This window comes from Pseudophryne corroboree, chromosome 11, assembly GCF_028390025.1.
Source record: "Pseudophryne corroboree isolate aPseCor3 chromosome 11, aPseCor3.hap2, whole genome shotgun sequence".
Lineage (NCBI taxonomy): Eukaryota > Metazoa > Chordata > Amphibia > Anura > Myobatrachidae > Pseudophryne > Pseudophryne corroboree.
The window spans coordinates 185,571,466-185,580,275 of record NC_086454.1 but is presented as its reverse complement, the minus strand read 5'-3'; the positions used below and the strand labels follow the sequence as shown (position 1 = coordinate 185,580,275).

The window sequence follows — 8,810 nt, the reverse complement described above, 5'->3', positions numbered from 1 at the left end:
TGATCTGCTATTACATGGTCTCTCCCAACAAGACTCCAAGGGGTATGTGTATACTAAATTCCCGATTTCGTTAGTTTTCCATCGATGTGTTGATTTTTTTCTAAGTGCCAATTCGGCCATTTACAAAAGCTTGAGTTCGGCAGTGTTTGTAGCATTCATATTTTTTTGCACTGTCGCACACAGAAATACGAATACGTATGAATACACCATCGGTCAAATGCGCCTGTAAATTAATAGAACTCGGTGATTTACCAATGTTTCGTATGCTTAAATGCAGCCGCAAAACGTATCGAATCGTACTTTTTTGCACTTTTCAAATAGAACTTCTTTTTCCAGGCGTGTTTAACACTTCACTACTCTACAATGTGTATTTTTTGCCTCAACATACGTATTGGTGGTTTGGGATGTATTTTGGGTGTATTTGTGATTACCTGTAATGTTTGTAAATACACTCACCTTATTTGTCCAGAATTGTTTAAATTTGGAAATCACCAAAAAAAGTTAAACATGAAAGTTACATAGCATTTATGTTTCAGTCATTGACAAATGCAAATGAGGCCTAATGATGAAACGTCTACAGTAGTAAAAAGCACCAAACATAATTTCCCAATAAACCAGTCAAGTTCTTTTAAAAAAACACGGAACCTCTGCTGCATAATTACTGATTGTCACATAATTACCACCGTGCATATTGTAATATTTAACTGTTAATATTATGTTCAGCTTGCAAAAACACACAATATTTTTTTTTTAAAGGACTGCTTTACTTGTGCTTTTGTCTCCAAAATGTATAACTGTGAATGTTTACAATTATCCACAAAATGATAACAAATAAACTATATAAACAAAACAAAATTATTTATCCTTGTGACCCTTTTCAGTGGATGTCCCCTTTCCACTGGAGTGTCTCCGAGTTCGGGCAGAACGTCTGGGTGGTGACGTGACAGGAGTCACTATGGGTGTTGTTGTTGTACAGCTCCAGCTTGTGTGGGCCCCTTGATGTGTTAAATGCATTGTTAGATTTGTAAGAGTCAAGTTTAAGTCTCTTGTGGCCAACGTTTGACTCTCCATCATTCGGACCATGTTGTCTTGGGTTGTTTGTTTGGCCGAAAAAAGCTGCAAGTAGCCTTGATGGAGCCTATGATTATCATCCATCACTCGTTGGTAGATGTCGATCAGTCTATTGTTGTCTGCCCTCATGAATTCCACTGTGTTGGCCACTCTTGTTAGCTCCATCGTTTGCCTGCTGCTGGTTCTGCATAGGCGTGGTATGTGATGGGCTACACTTGCAATGGCCTGTGTTTGTTGGTGTAAGCAGTCCAAAGTATTGGTCTGCTGGCTAGCCCAGCAGGCTTAAAAAACTTGTTCTTGAGCCTGTGGTGTTTGGGGGGTTGTGCTTGTGTCTGGATCAGGTGTCTGTGGAGTGGGAGGTGTAGCAAACTGAGCAGGAGTTTGCTCCTGCGGTGGTATTGGTGTTAACTGTAAGATGAATGTATCCTCAGTTGTTGATTGCTGGCGTTGGGCAGGCTGACTTTGCATCACAATGTCCTCCGCTGTAGAAATAAATCAGGTTTCTGTAAGTATATATTTGTGTTGACATTTGTCGTAATAGTGATGTCTACTTTGGCCCACATTTAATCCACAATGTTAAGCTAAGTTTGTGAAGCATTAATGTTTGTGGATTTAACATTTTAAATTTTACTAAAAACATGTTTTTATTTACAATTACAATGTAACACTACACTTTTTGTCTAATACAGATGAACTCATCTTTATCCTTGTCCTTCCAAGGTGTTTATTTGCCACGACAGGCAGACTTTATACTCTAATGTAATTATATACTCCACGGATTATTTGATGTGTGACTACTGTTAGTATGCCATAAACAATACATGATTGCCTTAGGATAAATCACCATGGTGTGTCTTTGCGCCACAGAGATTACCAGATTACCAGATAAAGATGGCTGTATCTGTATCTGTGTTTTAGCACTGCTTTTGTTCTTAGAAACAGTACTTATAACCAACTTTCATGTGTTTACTAATTTTTTTTAATTGTTTTTAATATAGTGTTAAAGGTACCTTTATGCTAAATTTTCAGATAAAAATGTGCTTGTGATTTCAGCAACAATATGAAGGCTGCATTTGTAACCTGTAAAGGGAGTATAATAAACAAATTTGTGAGGTGTGATTTTGCTAAAAAAAAAATTCACCAGGCAAGTGTGGCGAATGCGGGGACATGGGTGGCGGACTCTCGATCAGTTGCTGTGGTGGTAAGTCTGCGTCTTGGTGATGTCTGTGGAGCTGGTCTGGAGGCCCCAGTCACACTTATCCTCCTTGTCAGTTCGACCAGTGTGGATGTTCTTGTGTGTGGTGTTTAAAATGAAATTTCTAGCCACATTGTTTACTGAGGATTACAAAAAAAAAAACAATTACCTGCAGCAACAGAATGTGAACAGCCTGGGTCGTAGATCCCTTTACACTTTTATGTCCTAAAATAAATGAGTACACAATTTCATGTTCAAAACCTATTTGTGCATTTATTTACTAATAAGTAGTTAATTTTTAACATTTAAATAAATTATATTTTCTAAAGCATACAAAAAGGCAAAAAACAGTAAACCTTACACCTTTCCCAAAAATACAAGTACGCATTAATAATACACTCTTCCACAAACATTTTACAAAACAACAACATAACACTTACATCATACACAATGCGAAATGCAACATTAAATACATTACAAACCAAAAAATATAAACTTACCAGCCTTCTTTGGGCAATCACATAAGTCCCCCTCACTACCTCTGACGGAATGAGGTTCTGCAGGGGCAACTCATAATCCAAATACGTCGCCACAAAAGGGGCACCACCACCAGTTTGGGGTGTAAACTTGGCCTCCCTTGCCATTTTTGATTTGACACGACGCTCACGCTTTATGTCATAAAACCTTTTCCTGCAGGTCTCCTCGGTTCGCCTCACTATGCCCTCACAATTGACTGCAGCAACCACCTTCTGCCACATTTGTGACTACAAATTGGACTGAAGTGTTAATTGGTGTGCCACAAGGCTCAGTATTAGGACCGCTATTGTTCAATATTTTCATTAACGACCTAACAGAAGGTCTAGAGAGCATGGTGTCAATTTTTGCAGATGATACCAAATTGTGTAAAGTTATAAATACGGAGGTGGATGCTCAGTCGCTTCAGAACGACTTAGTTAAATTAGAAGCATGGGCAGCGAAATGGAGAATGCGCTTCAATACAGACAAAGTGTAAGGTAATGCACTGTGGTAACAAGAACAAAAATAACACCTACATACTAAATGGGGTAAAATTAGGGGATTCTGTACTGGAAAAGGACTTAGGTCAGGGCCGAAACTAGGATTTTTGTCACCCGGGGCAAGGCAGTAATTTTGCGCCCCCCCCCCCCCCCCCCCCACACACACACACACACACACACACACACACACACACACACACACACACACACACACACACACCTTCCCCCCCCCAAAAAAAAAAATCATACAAAACAAAAAAACAAAAAAACTCTATCAGACTAAAATAGTTAGATTATCAAAAATGTTGAAAAAAGGGATACTACTGAACAATATTCCCCTATGTGCCTCAAATGCCCTATGCGTCACATGCCCAGCCAGTGTGTTCAATTACATGCTCCTCTGTGTGTCCTCATACATTGCACTATATCATAACACTTCATGACTGCACTACATTCCCCTGTCCACTGCACTACATCACTATACTACATCCCCTACACGCTGAATTACATCACTACACTACATGCTCCTATGCACTGCACTACATACCCTATATGCTACACTACATCACTACACTACATCCCCTTATATGCTACACCACATCAGTGCACTACATGCCCCTATATACTGCAATACATGACCACACTAAATATCCTATATGGTACACTACATCACTGCACTACACCCCCCTATAAGCTACACCAAATCCCCCCATCTGAGAGGAAAAGTGGAGATTGATACTGCTAACTGGGTGCACAGTGCGCTTCTCTAGCTTGTACGGTACATTGCATGCTAGTTGCAGCATTGCATGGCAAAGAAGAGAGTTTAAGACAGTAGCCAACATGGAAGAGATAACAGGTACTGGAGCTCACCCACACAGCATCGGAGCCAGCTGCGGGCAGACATGTGGGTCAGATACATTGCCCTGGGAGCTGTCTGCTGTCTCACTGGAGCAGCACTGCCGGTAAAAAAACAAGACAAAAAAATCTGCTCCTCAGTAACTCCTTGGCGCCCCCTCAAATCCTGCACCCGGGGCACATGCCCCCTTAGCAACCCCCTAGTTATGGCCCTGCTTAGGTGTCCTCATAGATAGCAAACTAAGCAGTAGTACCCAAAGTAGGATTGCAGCAAAGAAGGCTAATAAGATATTAGCATGCATAAAACGGGGAATTGTTGGTAGGGACGAGAGTGTTATACTCCCGTTATATAAATCACTAGTGAGGCCACACCTTGAATACTGTTGTGTACAATTCTGGGTACCATACAACAAAAAGGATATCCTGGAGCTAGAAAAGGTTCAGAGGCGGGCGGACAAAATAATTAAGGGCATGGAGGCGCTGGAATACGAGGAAAGGCTTGCAAGGGTAGGCATGTTTACATTGGAAAAGAGGAGACTAAGAAGGGACATGATCAACATCTACAAATATATAAGGGGACAATACACAGATCTTGCGCAGGACCTGTTTTTGGTTAAATCAACACAGAGAACTCGTGGACACTCGCTCAGGTTAGAGGAGAGGAGATTCCGCACAATACGGTGTAAAGGCTTTTTCATGGTAAGGACGATACGTGTTTGGAATTCCCTGCCTGAGGGAGTTGTAATGGCGGACTCAGTCAACACCTTTAAGAATGGATTAGATAAATTCCTAATGGATAAGGATATCCAGGGCTATGGTGCATAGTCACGCACTATAGTTATTATAAAAAAGAGGTATAAAACGTAACGGCAGACATCAGCATCAGTCAAAATTTTATACCAAATAATCCTGCATAGGAGATCACAAATAGGTTGAACTCGATGGACAAATTGTCTTTTTTCAACCTTAGATACTATGTTACTATGTTACTTCCTGGAGGAAACCTTAGCTGTCTCTTGGCCAAAAAGCTGGCAATTATATCGCATTATCTCCTGAACCAAGGCCACATTCTCGTCATAAGTAAATTTAACATTGCGGCCTGACTTGGTTGTAGTACGTGGCTGCGGAGCCACATCACTCTCACTAGAGGACTCAGGTGCCTCCTCTGCAACCTCCTCCTCCTCACCCCCCTCACTAACCTCCTCCACCTCACTAACATCCTGCACCTCCTCAGCCTCACTAACCTCAGAATCTGACATGATACAAACAAACAACACTGAACAAAGAAAAAAATAACACAAAACACACCTCCTCTACCTCTAAAACGAACTCAACACACACACACACACACACACACACACACACACACACACACACACACACACACACACACACACAATTACGTTATTTTAAAAAATAAAGGGAACACTAAAATAACACATCCTAGATCTGAATGAATTAAATATTCTTATTAAATACTTTGTTCTTTACATAGTTGAATGTGCTGACAACAAAATCACACACAAATTATCAATGGAAATCAAATTTATTAACCCATGGAGGTCTGGATTTGGAGTCACACTCAAAATGAAAGTGGAAAAACAAACTACAGGCTGATCCAACTTTGATGTAATGTCCTTAAAATAAGTCAAAATGAGGCTCAGTAGTGTGTGTGGCCTCCACGTGCCTGTATGACCTCCCTACAATGCCTGGGCATGCTTCTGATGAGGTGGCGGATGGTCTCCTGAGGGATCTCCTCCCAGATCTGGACTAAAGCATCCGCCAACTCCTGGACAGTCTATGGTGCAACGTGGCATTGGTGGATGGAGCGAGACATGATGTCCCAGATGTGCTCAATTGGATTCAGGTCTGGGGAATGGACGGGCCAGTCCATAGCATCAATGCCTTTGTCTTGCAGGAACTGCTGACACACTCCAGCCATATGAGGTCTAGCATTGTCTTGCATTAGGAGGTACCCAGGGCCAACCGCACCAGCATATGGTCTCACAAGGGGTCTGAGGATCTCATCTCAGTACCTAATGGCAGTCAGGCTACCTCTGGCGAGCACATGGAGGGCTGTGCGGCCCCCCAAAGAAATGCCACCCCACACCATTAGTGACCCACTGCCAAACCGGTCATGCTGGAGGATGTTGCAGGCAGCAGAACGTTCTCCTTGGCGTCTCCAGACTCTGTCACGTCTGTCACATGTGCTCAGTGAGAACCTGCTTTCATCTGTGAAGAGCACAGGGCGACAGTGGCGAATTTGCCAATCTTAGTGTTCTCTGGCAAATGCCAAACGTCCTGCACGGTGTTGGGCTGTAAGCACAACCCCCACCTGTGTACGTCGGGCCCTCATACCACCCTCATGAAGTCTGTTTCTGATCGTTTGAGTAGACACATTCATATTTGTGTCTTGCTGGAGGTCATTTTGCAGGGCTCTGGCAGTGCTCCTCCTGTTCCTCCTTGCACAAAGGCGGAGATAGCGGTCCTGCTGCTGGGTTGTTGCCCTCCTACAGCCTCCTCCACATCACCTGGTGTACTGGCCTGTCTCCTGGTAGCACCTTCATGCTCTGGACACTATGCTGACAGACACAGCAAACCTTCTTGCCACAGCTCGCATTGATGTGCCATCCTGGATGAGCTGCACTACCTGAGCCACTTGTGTGGGTTGTAGACTCCGTCTCATGCTACCACTAGAGTGAAAGCACCGCCAGCTTTCAAGAGTGACCAAAACATCAGCCAGAAAGCATAGGAGCTGAGAAGTGGTCTGTGGTCACCACCTACAGAACAACTCCTTTATTGGGGATGTCTTACTAATTGCCTATAATTTCCACCTGTTGTCTATTCCATTTGCACAACAGTATGTGAAATTGATTGTCAATCAGTGTTGCTTCCTAAGTGGACAGTTTGATTTCACAGAAGTGTGATTGAGTTGGAGTTACATTGTGTTGTTTAAGTGTTCCCTTTATTTTTTTGAGCAGTGTATTTAGTTTTGGTCTGAATTATCTTCAGTTATTGTGGATATGCATCCTATTCCATTTGCCTACAGAAACAATACCTCTAGGTTGGGGGAGCAGATTTCTTTATACCTATGTGGTTCACTGCCCCTCTCTGCTAGTTAAAAGAATTTTTGATGCATCCAAACGGTTCACTTAGTATTCTTGTTCCCCTTGAAGATGTCTGCAGGCCATCACTTTTGTGTAATCTCCTATTTTGCCAGATGGCATGATTATGGCCTATTAATTCAAATCTCTCATTACATCACTTCTTTAGCCAAACATTGAAGTTTCTCATGTGATGAGTTCTATCTTCCCCTCTGTGTACTGGCAATACTTCTGAAAAACTTACAATGGTTGCCACCTGCTTTAGAGCAGTCCCTATCTTCATAAATTCATCTTTTACAGCCATGACGTCAGCATTAATGAGGTAATTTGTCCATAGGTGGACAATAACATCCACCTTCCCATCTTTTCTTGCTGCCATCACAATTCTTAGCATGCACTCTTTATCCCTTGCAACTGTGGCTCTAGGTAAGCACCTTACTTGTTTCTCTACTTCAGAAGCATTTCCCAGATGTACTTCTGTGATAATGGAATATCCCAAGAGAAGTGCAGTCCAGTAATTGTTCATTAGTCCTGAACATCAGCTCGGAGGAATATTACTTTATTCCTTTGTACAAAATAGCTTCAACTCCGTTATGTTGGTGGGTGTTGCTCGCTTCAGGTCCTTCCACAACATGTAGATTGGATTAATGTCAGGACTTTGCCTTTGCCATTCCAAAACTTTACATTTATTCTTCTTTATACATTCTTTGGTGGAATGACTTATGTCATTGTCTTGCTGCATGACCCACATTCTCTTGAGATACAGCTCATGGACAGATGTCCCAACATTTTCCTTTAGAATCTTATGGTTTAAGTCAGAATTCATTGTCACATCAATGATGGCAAGTCGTCCTGGGCCAGATGCAGCAAAGCAAGCCCAAACCATGATACTACCACCACCGCGTTTCACAGATGGTATGAGTTTTTTTTTGCTGGTATGTAGTGTTCTCCTTTCTCCAAACATAACACTTCTCATTTAAGCCAAAAAAAGCTCTCTTCTGGTTTCATCTGTCCACAAAACATTGTTCCAATAGCCTTCTGGTTTGTCCATGTGATCTTTAGAAAACTGCAGATGGGCAGCAATGTTCTTTTTGGACAGCAGCAGCTTTCTCCTTGCAATCCTGCCATGCATACCATTCAGTAGCGGATCTTGCCACGGGCAAGCAGGACTTTTGCCCGGGGCGCCGCCTTCTGGACGGCGCCGCACCATAGCAAGATCCGCTACTGTGCCCCCCGCCGCTGTGCCCACTGCTGTGACCCCCACCGCTGGTCCCCCTCTGTGAAGGGAACCAGACGCTACGCATCTAGTTTCCCTTCATGGAGGGGACCTTTGTTGTGGGTTGCGCGATGATGTCATCGCGCACCGCACAGCATTGTGGCACAGATGCTAGGGGTCGTAATTGACCTCTAGTGTCTATGCTGATCCAAGGAGAGGAGCGGCGCTGGCGGCTGTCTGCAGCGGTCTGGAATCAGGAGCGGGGATAGTAAGTATACATTTTTATTTATTTTTTTCTCTTCCAGCGTCACTACAGGGGGCACAAATGGGGGCGTAATTGACCACGCCGCCGT

At 43.0% G+C, this 8,810-nt stretch overlaps 1 long non-coding RNA gene across 1 annotated transcript in view; it reads right to left on the bottom strand.

The window, feature by feature from the left end:
- Positions 1 to 360: 360 nt before the first annotated feature.
- The window catches only part of LOC134970091 (uncharacterized), a 15,105-nt gene continuing 6,655 nt past the window's right edge, over positions 361 to 8,810 (bottom strand). Inside the window, exons 2-3 of the long non-coding RNA XR_010189653.1 lie at positions 2,436 to 2,491; positions 361 to 1,553 (exon numbers count right to left, since the gene is read on the bottom strand). This is a non-coding gene — a long non-coding RNA (uncharacterized LOC134970091). The remainder of the gene's footprint in view (positions 1,554 to 2,435; positions 2,492 to 8,810) is intronic.